This window comes from Xenopus tropicalis, chromosome 7, assembly GCF_000004195.4.
Source record: "Xenopus tropicalis strain Nigerian chromosome 7, UCB_Xtro_10.0, whole genome shotgun sequence".
Taxonomy (NCBI): Eukaryota; Metazoa; Chordata; class Amphibia; order Anura; family Pipidae; genus Xenopus; species Xenopus tropicalis.
The window spans coordinates 41958027-41973132 of NC_030683.2; positions in this window are offsets into that span (position 1 = coordinate 41958027).

Sequence of the window (15106 nt, forward strand, 5' to 3'; positions counted from 1 at the left end):
GGGCATGTATCAGAAATGGTATCAGCATTGAGCCCCATTGATAGAGGCAGACGCACCAAGGGAATTGAACTATGAAGGACCATTGATGGCCACAGGCGCGTCCTGGCCTCCTCCTTTTTGTATTTTCAAGGGCAGCTCATGATTTATGATGCCAGCTATTAACCCTTTTACTGCCAGCTGTTTTGGTCAAAGCGGAACTTGTATTGCCAGACAGTTTTTGAACATTTTGCACTGTTTCACTTTAGGGGCCTTTCCTCGGGGGGACTTTTAGTTTACCCAGGAAAACAATATATTGTTTTTTTCAGAACAACCTAAGCTTTCAAAATATGGTAGAATTTTTGTGTAATTCCAATTCTGTAACAAGATATAGTCTTCTAAATGTCTAAAAATGCAAAAAAAATCTAATTTTCCATAATATAAACACACATACTAGAAATAAAAATTATTTTATGCACGAATATACAACTGATTTGGAAAGTCCCATGTCTCCTGAACGTGCCAATACCAAATATATATAGTTTTATGGAGATTTCTCAAAAACTCCCAGCAGTACATTACCAAATTTCCAAAGCACTGCTCCAGAAAGCGGCATACCTTAGATTTCAAGGACAAAATTTCCACTAACAGAAGGTTTATCCCAGAAAATTGTACATTTTTGGAAAGAACAGATTCTGGGGAATACAGAATAGGCACAACTGTCTGTCTACTCCAAACTATCAAGTCACAATGCTTTCCTAAAGTTATTGGTTTTTATCAAAATTTGTGATTTTTTTTAAAAATTGCTTCAAAACTTCCAGTCTATAGTATCTTATCTCCTACAGGTCATAAAGTAACCAAATAAAATACCCTAAATATGAATGCCTGGGGTCCACTGAACAGTTGGATGCCCAATATGTATAGGTTTAGCTAAGTATGTGGCATGTAGGGGCCCCAATGGGAACATACCCCCATATGATGTATCATTTCAGCTCCTGCAAAATCAACACATTTACATCCTTTATGTGGGAAAATGCTACAAAAAAAAGTACGCTCACCCCAGAAAGCCATATATTTTTGGAAAGTACACATCCCCCCGAATCTATAATGGGTAAACATTTCTTTTTGCTCCAAAGTACCAAGCTGTAAAGCTTTCCTAAGTTTGCAGATTTATATGACATTTAGAAAATCGCATAAAAATGTTGCAATTTGCCGCATTTATCTCTCACAATTTCTTGATAAAGATCAGATAAAGGCAAATCACCCCAAATAGGAACACCAGAGGCCTACTGAACAGTTTGATGCCCAATATGCATAGATATACCAAAGTCTGCGGTATGTACTGACCCCGAAATGAAAATAGCGCATAAGGATTTCTCGCCTGCCAGCTCAGCTTTTGCACACAGAGCCCCCTGTCAGTGTATTATGTGCCGAAACTTCCCCTAACTATACACAGACCCCCACAAAACCATATATTTTTGGAAAGTTCACATTCTGACAAATCCAACAAGGGTAAAGAGTCCTTTCTACACCAAAGTACCAATCTGCAAAGCTTTCCTAAAAAAATGTTGCAATTTGCCGCATTTATCTCACACAATTTCTTGCATACAAAGGCAAGTCACCCCAAATAGGAACACCAGAGGCCCACTGAACAGTTTGATGCCCAATATGCATAGATATACCAAAGTCTGCGGTGTGTACTGACCCCAAAATGAAAATAGCGCATAAGGATTTCTCGCCTGCCAACTCAGCTTTTGCACACAGAGCCCCCTGACAGCGTATTATGTGCAGTAACCCCCCCCCCCCTAACTATACAGAGAGCCCCAGGAAACCATATATTTTTGGAAAGTACACATTCTGATGAATTCAAAATAGGCAAAGTTATTTTTGTACACCAAAGTTACACCTGGCAAAGCTAAGCTAAAAACAGATTAGGAACACTTATACAGGGATAAAATGCGATAAAACCACAAAAATTGTGCAAATCAGTGAAACAACAAAATAAGTCACATGACAGTGTAATTAGTGGTCAGAATATCTGATCCAATAGTCACGCTGTCAAAATAAACAGTTTTTGGGTAAAAGAAACTAAAAACAAAGTGGCAAAATGAAAAAAAAACATGTATACATGTGTGTACATGTGTAAAAGTTTTGTTATAGTGTGTAAGTGTGTATATGAGTGTAAATAAGTGTATAAAAGTGTGAAAAATGAAAAAAAAAAAACTGCTAAAATGTGTGCTGTAAGTGTGTGTAAATGTATGTAAGTGTGTGTAAATGTATGTAAGTGTGTGTGTAAGTGTGTAAATGAAAAAAAAAAAGTTCTTACCTGTCCTGAAGACCCGATCGCCTCCTCTTCAGTGGGCCGGCCGGCAGGGGGGAAGGAGGAAGCAGCAGACGCGATGCGATCGCGTCTGCTGCTTCCTGGAGGGTCCTGCGAGCGATCGTCTTGCAGGACCCTCATGACAGCCCCCCTGGCACGTTGCCCAGGGGGGCTGTCATGGATAGAAGCTCTCTGCAGCGGCGGCACATGACGCCGCTGCAGAGAGCTGCGCATAAATGCCAACGACGTATGGGACACGTCGTTGGCATTTAAGCCCTTTTACTGTCACGACGTATGCCATACGTCGTTGGCAGTGAAAGAGTTAAAACACTAGTGCACTTGGTCTGTCTGATGCTGCCATTCCAACCATGGAAAATGGGGGTGTTTTGTAATGTGGGTGTGGTCAGAGGGGCGTGGTCAAAAATATTGCATCACTTAGCGCGGCATATACTTTTGTCCCTCTTTTTAATTTTTAAATGTTGGGAGGTATGGTGTGGTGCAGTGTTGGGTGTCAGTGTTGCCTACAGGGCGTAAGAAACTCACTGGGTTCAGTACAGATAGGTTGTCCCAAGTTGTGGAAAGATATATTTCTTAACTATTGATAATGTCTGCTTTATTTATCATTTATACTTGTCCAAAGCTGCTGTCACTGCCTGTGGCCTTAACCTTAATAACTATAAATGAAAAACATGGCTGTAATAATCTCTTATGTATTAAAAGGGATATTGGAGGCATTCTGTGATAAAGGTACAAAGCTGCAGGCCTCGTATATTATAAGGGATAATGTACCCCCTACTGTAAATGATAAGGATATTAGAAGTCACTGAGGGGTTCTGTGCCCATATAAAGGTACAAGGCTGCAGGCTGAGTTATACAGGGAACTCTGAGTATCACTCATGTATGATAAGGGATAATGTACCCCCTACTGTAAATGATAAGGATATTAGAAGTCACTGAGGGGTTCTGTGCCCATATAAAGGCACAAGGCTGCAGGCTGAGTTATACAGGGAACTCTGAGTATCACTCATGTATTATAAGGGATAATGTACCCCCTACTGTAAATGATAAGGATTTTAGAAGTCACTGAGGGGTTCTGTGCCCATATAAAGCACAAGGCTGCAGGCTGAGTTATACAAATGGCCCTCTCTCAAAACCATCCTAACCACAAAAAAAAACCAGTATAAAATACAGGTACTATTTTATTATTACAGAGAAAAGGGAATCATTTAAGCATGAAATAAACCCAATAGGGCTGTTCTGACCCCAATAAGGGGTAATTATATCTTAGTTGGGATCAAGTACAGGTACTGTTTTATTATTACAGAGAAAAGGGAATCATTTTACCATGAAATAAACCCAATAGGGCTGTTCTGCCCCCAATAAGGGGTAATTATATCTTAGTTGGGATCAAGTACAGGTACTGTTTTATTATTACAGAGAAAAGGGAATCATTTTACCATGAAATAAACCCAATAGGGCTGTTCTGCCCCCAATAAGGGGTAATTATATCTTAGTTGGGATCAATTACAGGTACTGTTTTATTATTACAGAGAAACGAGAATCATTTAACCATGAAATAAACCCAATAGGGCTGTTCTACCCCAATAAGGGGTAATTATATCTTAGTTGGGATCAAGTACAGGTACTGTTTTATTATTACAGAGAAAAGAGAATCATTTAACCATTAAATAAACCCAATAGGGCTGTTCTGCCCCAATAAGGGGTAATTATATCTTAGTTGGCATAAAGTACAGGTACTGTTTTATTATTACAGAGAAAAGGGAATCATTTAACCATTAAATAAACCCAACAGGGCTGTTCTGCCCCAATAAGGGGTAATTATATCTTAGTTGGCATCAAGTACAGGTACTGTTTTATTATTACAGAGAAAAGGGAACTTATTTATTGTCTGGGCCCATTCTTTGCAGGGATCTGGGAACTCTAATAGTTAAATGATTGAGGAAAACAAAATTGCATAATGTGAAAAGAGGAGGGAAAAATGCCAAACTACAGTATTAAAAATATATGATTATGCGCCTGATATATGTTGTACCAACTGGATTTGCCCAGAAACAGCCCAGTGTGTAATTACCCACAGGAGAGACTAGTGCTCTATTTGCTTTTACCAGGGGGTAATCTTAATCACTCTTAGCACTTCCCACATTCCAGAAAAAAGCTAAGGCTGGAGAAGTCTGGTGTCAAAATGGACCCCCTACTGTGCATGTTAACGTTACTTTCCAGGCACCACCTGCTGTCTAAAAACAGAATAACAGCCTAAGAAGGCTTTTTTTCCCCTGACACAGCAGGGAGATGGCACGAGATAACACAACAGGATAGTCTGTGTTATCTTGTAACTAGTTAAGTTTTGGGAAAACCTGCGCTTCATCTGTATCAGGAAAGCAAAAAGGAAAATATCATTTGCAAAAGCTACAGTTATCTATTGTCTAATTTAGGCTCATTTACAGAAATTGGTTCTGTGCAGTAAAGTTGTGTGCAGAATGCTTGAGGGTCTTTCCGTAATTTGGATCTCCATGCTTAAAGTCTACTAAGAAATAATTTAAACATTAAATAAACTCAATATGACTTGTTTGCCTGTAATAGCTGTATAATAGTTACTGTTTTATTATTACACAGAAAAAGGAAATCATTTTTAAAAATGTGAATTATTTAATTAAAATGGAGTCTAGGGGAGATGCCTTCCTGTAATTCTCAACTTACTGGATAACGGGTTTTCTGGATTACAGAATATACAGCAACCAACTGGCCATTGCTTTAATTATTCTTTAATACTATCCTGGGCAATATTAAGGGGCAAACGTATTCAATTTCTAGATCACGTTTGAGAAAATCATGGCAAAATAAGGCAATCTTGATTTTTTTAATTAGTTTCCATTTTTCAATATTTGTCAATAGAAAAAAATACTATAAAGGCAGAATAGTGTCAGGGTGGTTACACCATTAAGCAATCTACAGCTGTACTTTCTTAATAAACTTCTCTTCTGATATATCTATGGTTGTTTCTAAGAGCCTATGCTCAAAAGAAATGCCAAGCTTGATGTCTTCATATGAATTAGTTAAAGAGAAAAGTTGTATTCCAACTCCCTATGGGTTAATAGTCACGGAGAAAACATTGCTAATATTACTGCATAACCCATTTGTCTCCATTGTTTGAAACACAATACATGTTCAGCTTTTAAATCAGAAATCCTAGCCTGTAGACTGTTGGTATGTCATATCCACAAGCCTCTCTTTAATCCTTAGATACGAAGCTCTGGGGATCTTAAAATGTGAACCCAATTATTATTCTGCCATTTTAGTAATCTCCAATATTCGCAATATCTCTGGTTTAGAATGCATGTATATTTACTAAAGATCATGTTTACAACAAGGCTTAGACCAGACTGTAGATCCAGAATAGAATTAGGAAGACTAGAGCAGTTGCCTTGCTTAGTAGATTTTCACTCACTCATATTACTGGTAACCAAGTGGAAGGCATTGGCTTCAATGTTAAAGAAACAGAGGATATGCTAGAGTAGGATTTGCTATAACAGTATGAAAAATGCATTTACATGGCTGTAAATTAACAGTTGCACTGCAACATGAAGTGCCTCAAACTATAGTCACACCTTTATAAACTCTTTAACAAAAAAATATGGTTTTCTAATAATAACTTAGTATAAATTATAGGACATATTTAATATGTTGGGCTGCCTGCTGCTATTAGGCATAAACCTTTGTCATTCTGGAGGCAAAAAAAGATTTTCACTGCATAATGCAAGTTGCAATCAAGATGCACTGGCTGTTTAAAGAGCATTCTGTACACCGGACCTGCTCCTTAATTACTTTTTCTTGGGTACTATTCATTAGGCACAATAGGACAAAACAGAATTAGAAACCCTCAAGATTTAGGGTGGCTATACACTGGCTGACCTCCCCACCCAATCAGCCGATGGGCCAAATATACAAAGTGTACAAGGGGTCGCACATGGTATGGCCACCTCCATTTTGTTCCAATTGTTTGTGCAAAGCATAGAACACAAAAAATAGAACAGTACACACAAAGAATAGAACAGTAAGAAGTAAAGAGGACCTGTAGCTCCTTTTTATTTCCTCATCTGCCTATGCATCATGCAATAGCTGACATAGTACATTGAAAAATAACGTTTTCTAAGCTGCCCAGTTCTGGATGCAATAATACATGGATATTGGTCAGGTTTATCCTGGCACTACTTATTATTATTATTTGTATGTGTATGAAAGACTGGACAATGCATGCTGCACCTAATTTTCTAAACTTCCACCAGATAAAGTCATAAAACCACAACATACGCACCGAGTATATATTCCTGACTGAAACCTTCCCTTATGCAGCTGAATTACATTTCTCCACATACAACAAAAACCTTTGCATTTGACACCCGCCTCTCCACCTGATCAATAAGTAAGTCCACCATACAGAGATGAATGAGAATTTAAATTCAGAAAACCAATTATTGTGCTGCTAAAAAAAAAGAAAGATATGTTGAACTGAGTTTAAAGATAATATAAAATAAGCAAATACTGGTGTGAAGCCAGTTATAGTGAGTTTAAAAGAGAAAATATAAACTGAATACAGACAGATCTGTTAGAAATTCTAATGGGAATTATACATTATTTAAAAATGTTATGTTAAAGCAGAACTGTCATAATGAAAAGTTAGTTTGAGCTGAGCATATGTCTTATGCTTATGCTGCTTTAGGCTATCCATGTGCCATCCGTTCCTGGTTAATTCTGGGTAACAGACACTAACATGTAAGGCTTTCACACAGTGGAACTGGCACCTTGGTTTTGCTACAGAACATTAGGCTCAGTTGCACAGCCACACTGTAGCCAGATATTGTCGCACTACAAATGCCAGAACCTCTGACATGTTAACAATGGTTAAACTGTGCCGGCAGCTGTAGCCCAGCAACTTCAAGGTTCTCAAAATAAAGCCATTTTATCGTCCAATGAAAATCCTGCCTGCCCTCTGTACACTTTGCTCTGTATTCTTAATTGTACAGTTGTAAGATGCATTAAGTCAAGTTTTTTAAGTCACACACAAGACCTAAACATCTTCATGTCTGCCTTTTGATACAGGATAATATCTGCCATCAAATACTGCTCGGCTATTTCTCCCTAAGTGCCAGCATGTTGCCCAGTAGTGCACAGGTACAGATCCATTATCTGGATACCCGTTATTCAAAAAAAGCTCCAAATAATGGGAAGGCCATCTCCCATAGACTTCCTTTTAATCAAATAATTCCCTTTTTCTTTGTAATAAGTACCCTCTAATTGGCCCCAACTAAGATATGATTAATCCTTATTGGCAGCTAAACAATCCTATTTGGTGGTTTTAATTTAATGTTTAAATTATTTTTTAGTAGGCTTAAAGTATGGGATCCAAATTACAAAAATCCAGAAAACCCCAGGTCCCAAGCATTCTGGATAACAGGTCCTATATCTGTTTAATAATTATCTTTACATAGCACCTTTATATAGAAGCTATTCAGTTGCTATTTTGACCTTTTACCTGGCACATTTCCTCATTATGGAGGAATTGAAGACAGCTGTATGCCTTTCTGACTCTGTGCTGTGACCTTGGGCCAAATAATCACAAAATAAGATCCCTTTCAGAATTACAAATGATGCCTCTGTCGTGCTGCTACTCGCTTTACATATTAGCAGGCACATTATGTACCCAGGAAACTAACTTTATTTACATTCGATAAACCACCCAAAGCTTCCTTATTGGCATAAATATCATTTGGGATAAATAAGATTAACAGATCCACATGCTATTATACACCAAGGTGCCTGGCTTTCTGGGCGAGGAAGTGTAAAAGCAAAATGCCAAATTCACTGAGAGAAAATCAAGCTCATAAAACAACTGTTAACTTGACCTTCTGGATTAAAGAATTAAATTAGACATAATTTTGATGCCGAAGGCTGGTGCCAAAATTAAAATATTAAACATCCTCAGTGCAGTAGCATGCATTTTAAAGGACATGTAACCCCCCCCCAAAAACAAAATTAATCAGTGAACAGCTTCTTTTTAATATTTGAATACCTGCCACTCCAGTTGTTAATAGTAAGGCTGCAGCATCCACTTATAGCATAATCACTTGGGATTCCTTCTCCTGCTCTAAGTAACTCGGCCCTATGCTTTGGGAATTGAGTTTGGCTCTTGGCTAACTGAGCATGCTCAGTTCTTCTAAACTCAGGTTACCAAACACGCCCCCCCCAGTCTAGCAGCCAATGAAGAGATTGCATTGCAGGTTCCCATAGAGACTTTGCTTTAGCTGTTTGCTCCTGAGCTCAGCTTAACAATCACAGTGCTCAATCCAAGCGGAACGTTTTATCAAAGTAAGTTCTTCCTGTGTAAGCCTGCATTATTCATTGCATGAACTTTACAGTACATATGTGACGTTTGCAGATGTAAATGACCCTGATGATGTCAGAGGGCCTCCGGGTGAAAACTGCTATTTGTTTTAGGAAAATGTGATGGTGCTGGTGAACAGAGGGAATTGGAATTGCATATGCAGTACAATAAGGGATACAGAGTACAGAACATTATGAACCTTAAACTAGTGCACCTTTGTTTGTACATCTAGAGCAGGGATCCCCAAACTTTTTTACTCATGAGCCACACAAACGTCAAAAATTTCTTTGGGGATTCCAAATAAGCACTGTGATTGGCTTTTGGGTGGCCCCATGTGGACTGCTAGCAGGTGGTTCTGCTTGGAGCAAACCTGTTTCTGTGCTTACAAAACTTGCCACAAAGCCAGAGATTTAAAATCGGCACCTACTTTGAGGCCACTGGGAGCAACACCAAAGGGGGTGGTGAGCAACATGTTGCTATAGAGCTTCTGGTTGGGGATCCCTGATCTAGAGCAAAGCACAGTGCAAAGATGCCCTTGAGCAGGCATTAAATACAGGACTCCACATGCGTGCCAATGTAGTGTAAATGGTTGCCAGATAAGGGGAAACTAAGTCCTGCTAATGTGCTGGATGAGCTGGATGGCACAACGTTTATAGTCACAGTAAGTGCACATTTACCCATCATAACAGAGATGCCTGACAGTGGCAGAAACAAAAGAACAGTAGCAGGGTGCATTGTGGGTAAAAGAAACAGTATAATACACCTGCTTTCTTATTTTGTGCTTGTCTTTTTTTTGTAAATAAACCCTATAAATAAAACTAGACACCTTAAAAGTTTCCATTGTTTTTTAAGTTAAGGTAAAAATGACAGAAACCACAATTTTTTAAAGTAGCTATCTCACAGAAAACAATATACAGGCACTACAAATCCTATAATATGAGCGGCTCATTGTCAGTAGCAAAAATTACACGAGCTTATCCGTGTGCGCCAAACATAATGTCTATTTACTTTGGAAACAGCACAACCTTTTGTTTCTTTTATGATACTGGCAGTTAGTACTCAAATAGGACAGTAATTTCTTTCACCGCAATAACATTTCTATTCCAAATATGTGAACAAATGCATTTTCGGAGACAAAGAGATTTATGCTGCCTGTAGTTAAAGAGAATACGAGATACTTGCGGGAGGACTTCAGTAAGAGAGACTCATACAGCAGGCCATAAAATGTCACAAAATAATGCTAATTAAACCAGGAATGAAAATGTCACAGGGTTGGAAATGGGCAGTGCCAGTCACGCTCACTGAGAATGTTAAAGGAAGATAAAGAATATGACAACAGAAACGCACAATAATAACAAGCAATCTCAAAGAAATCAAAGCAACGTCTCTGTAGGCAGGCTATGGAAGTAACTCTATTAAACTGGAACAGTAACTTTCAAACCATTTCTGCTAGTGGTTCCATTATTTTCTGCCAAATATTTTACTTTCTCTGGTCTGATTCAACATCACACTCCAGTGCTCTTCACGCAACTGTCATCTTTCATACAAACAGATAGGGCTGTCACAGGGGGGACTGTTGAGAGTAGGCTGAATCATGATGTTATTTAGGGATTTGCTCTTAAAAAAGAGGAAAAGTAATTCTGGTATTTGAAAATACAATGTTTATACTGTAATAAAGCTAACACTGGGCACTGGGAAATAGGCCTTTTTTTAAAGAAAATTTTTGAAACATCTTTTATCCAGGAAAATATAACTTATTGGAAACAAAAATAATAGGAAACCGTGAGGTAATACAATTAATGCAATAGGTCTAACTCCATAAAAAAAAAAAAAATATATATATATATATATATTTATGGTGCAACATATTTATTGCCATCGCCAGTTCCCACCCTCTGTTGTAGTTAAGAATTCTGTTTGAAGTGCTTTAAAGGGACTATAACACTCCAATGGCATTCACCTTTACACCTTTACACCTCTGCAGTGGAACCTGGTGTTGTGGGGCTGTTTGTGGCTGCCTATAATAAACCATGTTTCAATGAATAGTTCTTAGACCGGACTAGCTTCCAGAGAATATTTGGAATTCAAATTGAGTGTTCAAACTAATACCAAAGGGATAGTCTTTTGGAGCTTCTGTGGCAGACAGTGACAGTACCTGACCTGCCTTTTGGAATAATAAATGTACTAAAGTGTGTCCATGTACAAGCTTGCAGTTTGTTCCCATTCTTCCGCATGACAGCAGGTATTTAACCCAAAGTGGTAGTTCTGTAAAGGGCAAGGGGACAAGAATGTGCACAGCCTAGTCAAGAGAATATCTACTATGGAAGTACACAATAACATTTAATAAGAGAAGTTTATTAAAAATAAAAAAAAAACCTACATTCTGTTTCTTCCATTAGTATGTCTCTAATGCTTTTCCCCTTACATATATAAGATGCAATATATCTATATAAATAGAAAACAACATTTCTGTTATGCAGTTATTATGCTGTACTGCCAGAGTATTCTGTAATTGTCTTCTTTGGTTACTGCCAATGTGAGACTTGAGCTGGGCAATCAACCTCTGATCACTTATATATGTTGAGACAAACATTTACAAAATATACAGGATATGGCATACCACTGCACTCTCTATTTGTAGACTTGAAGAAGCTTTCAACGGAGTTAATAGAGAAAAATTGCTGGTCAGTCTAATAAACTTAGGAATTCCCAGAAAAATAGTAAGCCTGTTAGGAATGTGTCTAATAGTCACTAAGGCAAGGGTCTGCTCTACTGTTTAATCTGGTTCATAAAGTAGTCATGAGATAAATAAATGATGATGGGGATATAAGACGTGTCAGATAGCTGCATATGCTGTTATGATTATTTAGAGGTTAGAAAGAGCCATAGATGAAAAGTATCTTCTGTTAGAAAGAGAAATAAAAATGTGGAAATCTGGAAAGGACCAGGTACTGTACTTCAAAATGACTAAAAATGAAGAACTGAGTACATCTACAGTTAGGATTCTCAGAATGAGTACTTTAAGTACTTAGGGTCAACATTAAATGCTAGAACAATACAGCAGGTAAAAGTAAGCAAAACATTTCAGCTGGTGGAAGATTTTGCTATTTGGCTTTCCGTACACAAAAAGTCACTGAAAAGTCAAAAAATCCAAATTTTTCAACTTGTTGCATGAAAACTGCAACTTTTTTAAACTGTCACACAAAAAATAGCTTAAAAAAATCCGAAACTTCTAAAGTTTCAAAGGAAAAGAAGAATCTTCCAGGGAAGGGACATCTGCTATTGACTTTTACAAGATCTCGGCAACTTTTAGCTGGTGAATTGTGGGATTTGTATTTTTAGCCGTTTGGACACATAGTAAATGACGAAAAAGTCACAACTTTTTTTTGCAAATATATTAGCCCTAAATATCCAAATCGGAAAAAAAATCTGACAATTAGTAAATGGCCCCTTTAGTGTTTCCCATTTCCCCTTCTCTCGTCTTTTTCTAAAGCATTAGAGCTAAATATCAGCATTTACTAGGTGGAAAAGGTATTTTTAAGCTAAATGGGCAACTTCAAGTAATAGAAACCACAAGATAACAACTCTCATAGGATTTAATAAGAAAAAACAAAGATGTTAACACACTGTATATGGATACTAATGGTGCACAAGAAGAATTTCATTAAAACTCCACAATCACACCTGAGTGAGCCTGCACAGCTAATGTAAATACTTGCTTTTCTTAGACCAGTCTGGACTTTGCCATTCATCATTTTGCTGTGCAGCCAATTCCACCCACATTGCCTTCTCTCCAGCACCCTAAAATGCAAACTTGTTCTTTCTGTTGTGGTGGAATCAAGCTCTGGCTCCCCACATTCTTACTCCATATACTCCTCCTACAAAGCCATGCATTGGTCCTGGAACCAGGATAGGGGGTTGAAATTCTATTCTACTAAAGTTTTTACCAGAAAGTGTTTTTTTCCAGAAATGGCAACTTGTCTTGTTTTAAAGACCTCTTCAAAAAATAAATACCCCTTTTCCTTGCATTGCTTTTAAATTTTAGTTGGAACATAACAGCATGGTGATAGCAATATACTGAAACAGAGAATAAAACCTAAAAAATATTGTAGGGTTGCTTATTACCGACTTTGGCACACATCACTAGTCCACTGGGCTAATTGCCCTTTTGGTATTATATGCATGGCTGACCGGCAGCAGATAGAATGACTAGATAGAAAAACTAAAAGACTGTGATGTTACAATTGTCTTGATTTACTAATCTAAGGGGTATATTTATCATGCTGCGTAAAACGTGGAGAAAAACATTAACAGTGATTTTGCTCATAACAGCCAATCAGATGCTCTGGTTTTCTAACTGTTGAAATCTAATTGCCCTGGGCAACATCACCGTTAATGCTTCACTCCACTTTTTACACAGCATGATAAATATACCCCTAGGCGTTAAATAGCACCAGTGCTGTTACCCAGAACAACATGTGCTTTTATTGTCCAGCTTGTAGCAGGCTGATAAAAAGGGGCTGCTGATTGGATAGTAATAAAAACTGCAGTGGTGCAATTTAAGTGTTAATAATCAGTCCTAGTTTCTGTGTGGTTAAGGGAACATGCCGACCGTGTAGCAGTAAATGAGCCTGGCAGGCTGCTGCCTGACTAACAAGAGTTATTTTATAAAGCACTAGCTTTATTATGTCTGATAATCCCATACCTGTCAAACTGTTGTTCTATTGCCCCAAGGGGGAACTTATAAAGAGGACCAGTTGGTCCATTTAGGAATGAAGGGAATCATAATGAGATAATGATTGCCAGATCATTAGATTGATCTTGTTTCTGTATCTTTCACTTAGCTCCATTGGGAGATATACTTTTTTGGCTTATCAAATAATATTACTGTCATAATGAGAATTACAGTGATTTTATATGGCTGATTTTAGTAAACATGTCTAAATATTTATATATCTTTACATGTTTGAACAAGCCAAGAGAGCTATGAGCCCACAGAACTTAATTAAACACTATGTGCATTCCATTATTATGTGCAAAGCTAATTAGTTATTGCAATTAAAAGCTTGGGCAGTTGGCAAGTTCTGAAAAATGATTTAGAGCCATGATACTGACATTTATTAATTGGCCAAAATAATACAGAAATAAAACACTGTTCTACTAATAGAGACCACATTTATCTTCACAAACAGAAATTGTAAGCAGATACATAGACAATGTATACATTATATATCACAATGACACTATTCCATATACAGGTATTACGTTTTAAATGTATATAGCATTTTCCTTTTTATTAGAAAGTAGGGATGCAACAAATCCACTTTTTTGGATTCAGCCAAATCCCAAATCCTTCGTAAAGGATTCGGCCGAATAGCGAACCCAATCCAAATTAGGTAACTGGAAGGTTACATTTTCCACTTCCGTGTTTATGTGACAAAACGTGTATTTATTTATTTATATCTCAGGGAAATGCCATAATGCTTCATCTGCCAGTGTAAAATGAACTGAATGTGTCAAGTTTTCAAATTATTATCAATTGCCATATTTTCTTGAATTTTCCTGGCAATAAAAGAACATGCCAGCTAAAGTGTGTTTAGTTACTGTTTTCGTAAACAATTGATAGTATAAATATAAATGGTTTAAAGGGGCTGTTCACCTTTAAATCTTTCAGTGTGACATAGACATTGATATTCTGAGACAATTTGCAACTAATTTTTAATTTTTTACTTTTTGTGTTTTTCAGATATAGAGCTTTTTGTTCAGATGCTTTCCAGTTTGGAATTTCAACCGCTATCTGGTTGCTAGGGTCTTGTTTAAATGAGAGACTGGGATATAAATAAAATAGGAGAGGAGCTGAATAGAAAAATAAGCATTAAAATAACAATAATAAAGCTCACAGGACATTTTTTGGATACTGGGGTTAGATAAAAAAAAATTAATGTAAAGGTCACCCACCCATTTTGTAAATATAAAAATGTGTAATTGACCCTATGGCGTTCACTATTTCTGAGCCACAAGGAAGTGAACCTGTGCTTTTAGGCAATTTTGAGCATTTGTCCCACCCACAAAGCTACTAATCACTGCAGAGATAAAACACTTTGAATTGCTCTCAAAGTATCTTTATGTATTGTCTGTTACAAAAGTACTCCACATGGGGGGGGCAATTTATTATTGCCTAAGCCTTTCAGTTGGAGTGATCATTAAGGAAACCCCATGTAAGTTAAGGAACTCATGCAAGGGTGGGGAGAAAAAAATAACCTTGTCAGCTGAGGTATTTTTCCCTGAGTGGGCTTTCTTAAACAAAAAAAACAAGTTTGCCAGCTTTTAGGTCCCTAATGTTTTTTTTATTTGAGAAAGCCCAAATATTCAAAATATATTATGTGCAAAAAAAAAAACTTGAATGTAAA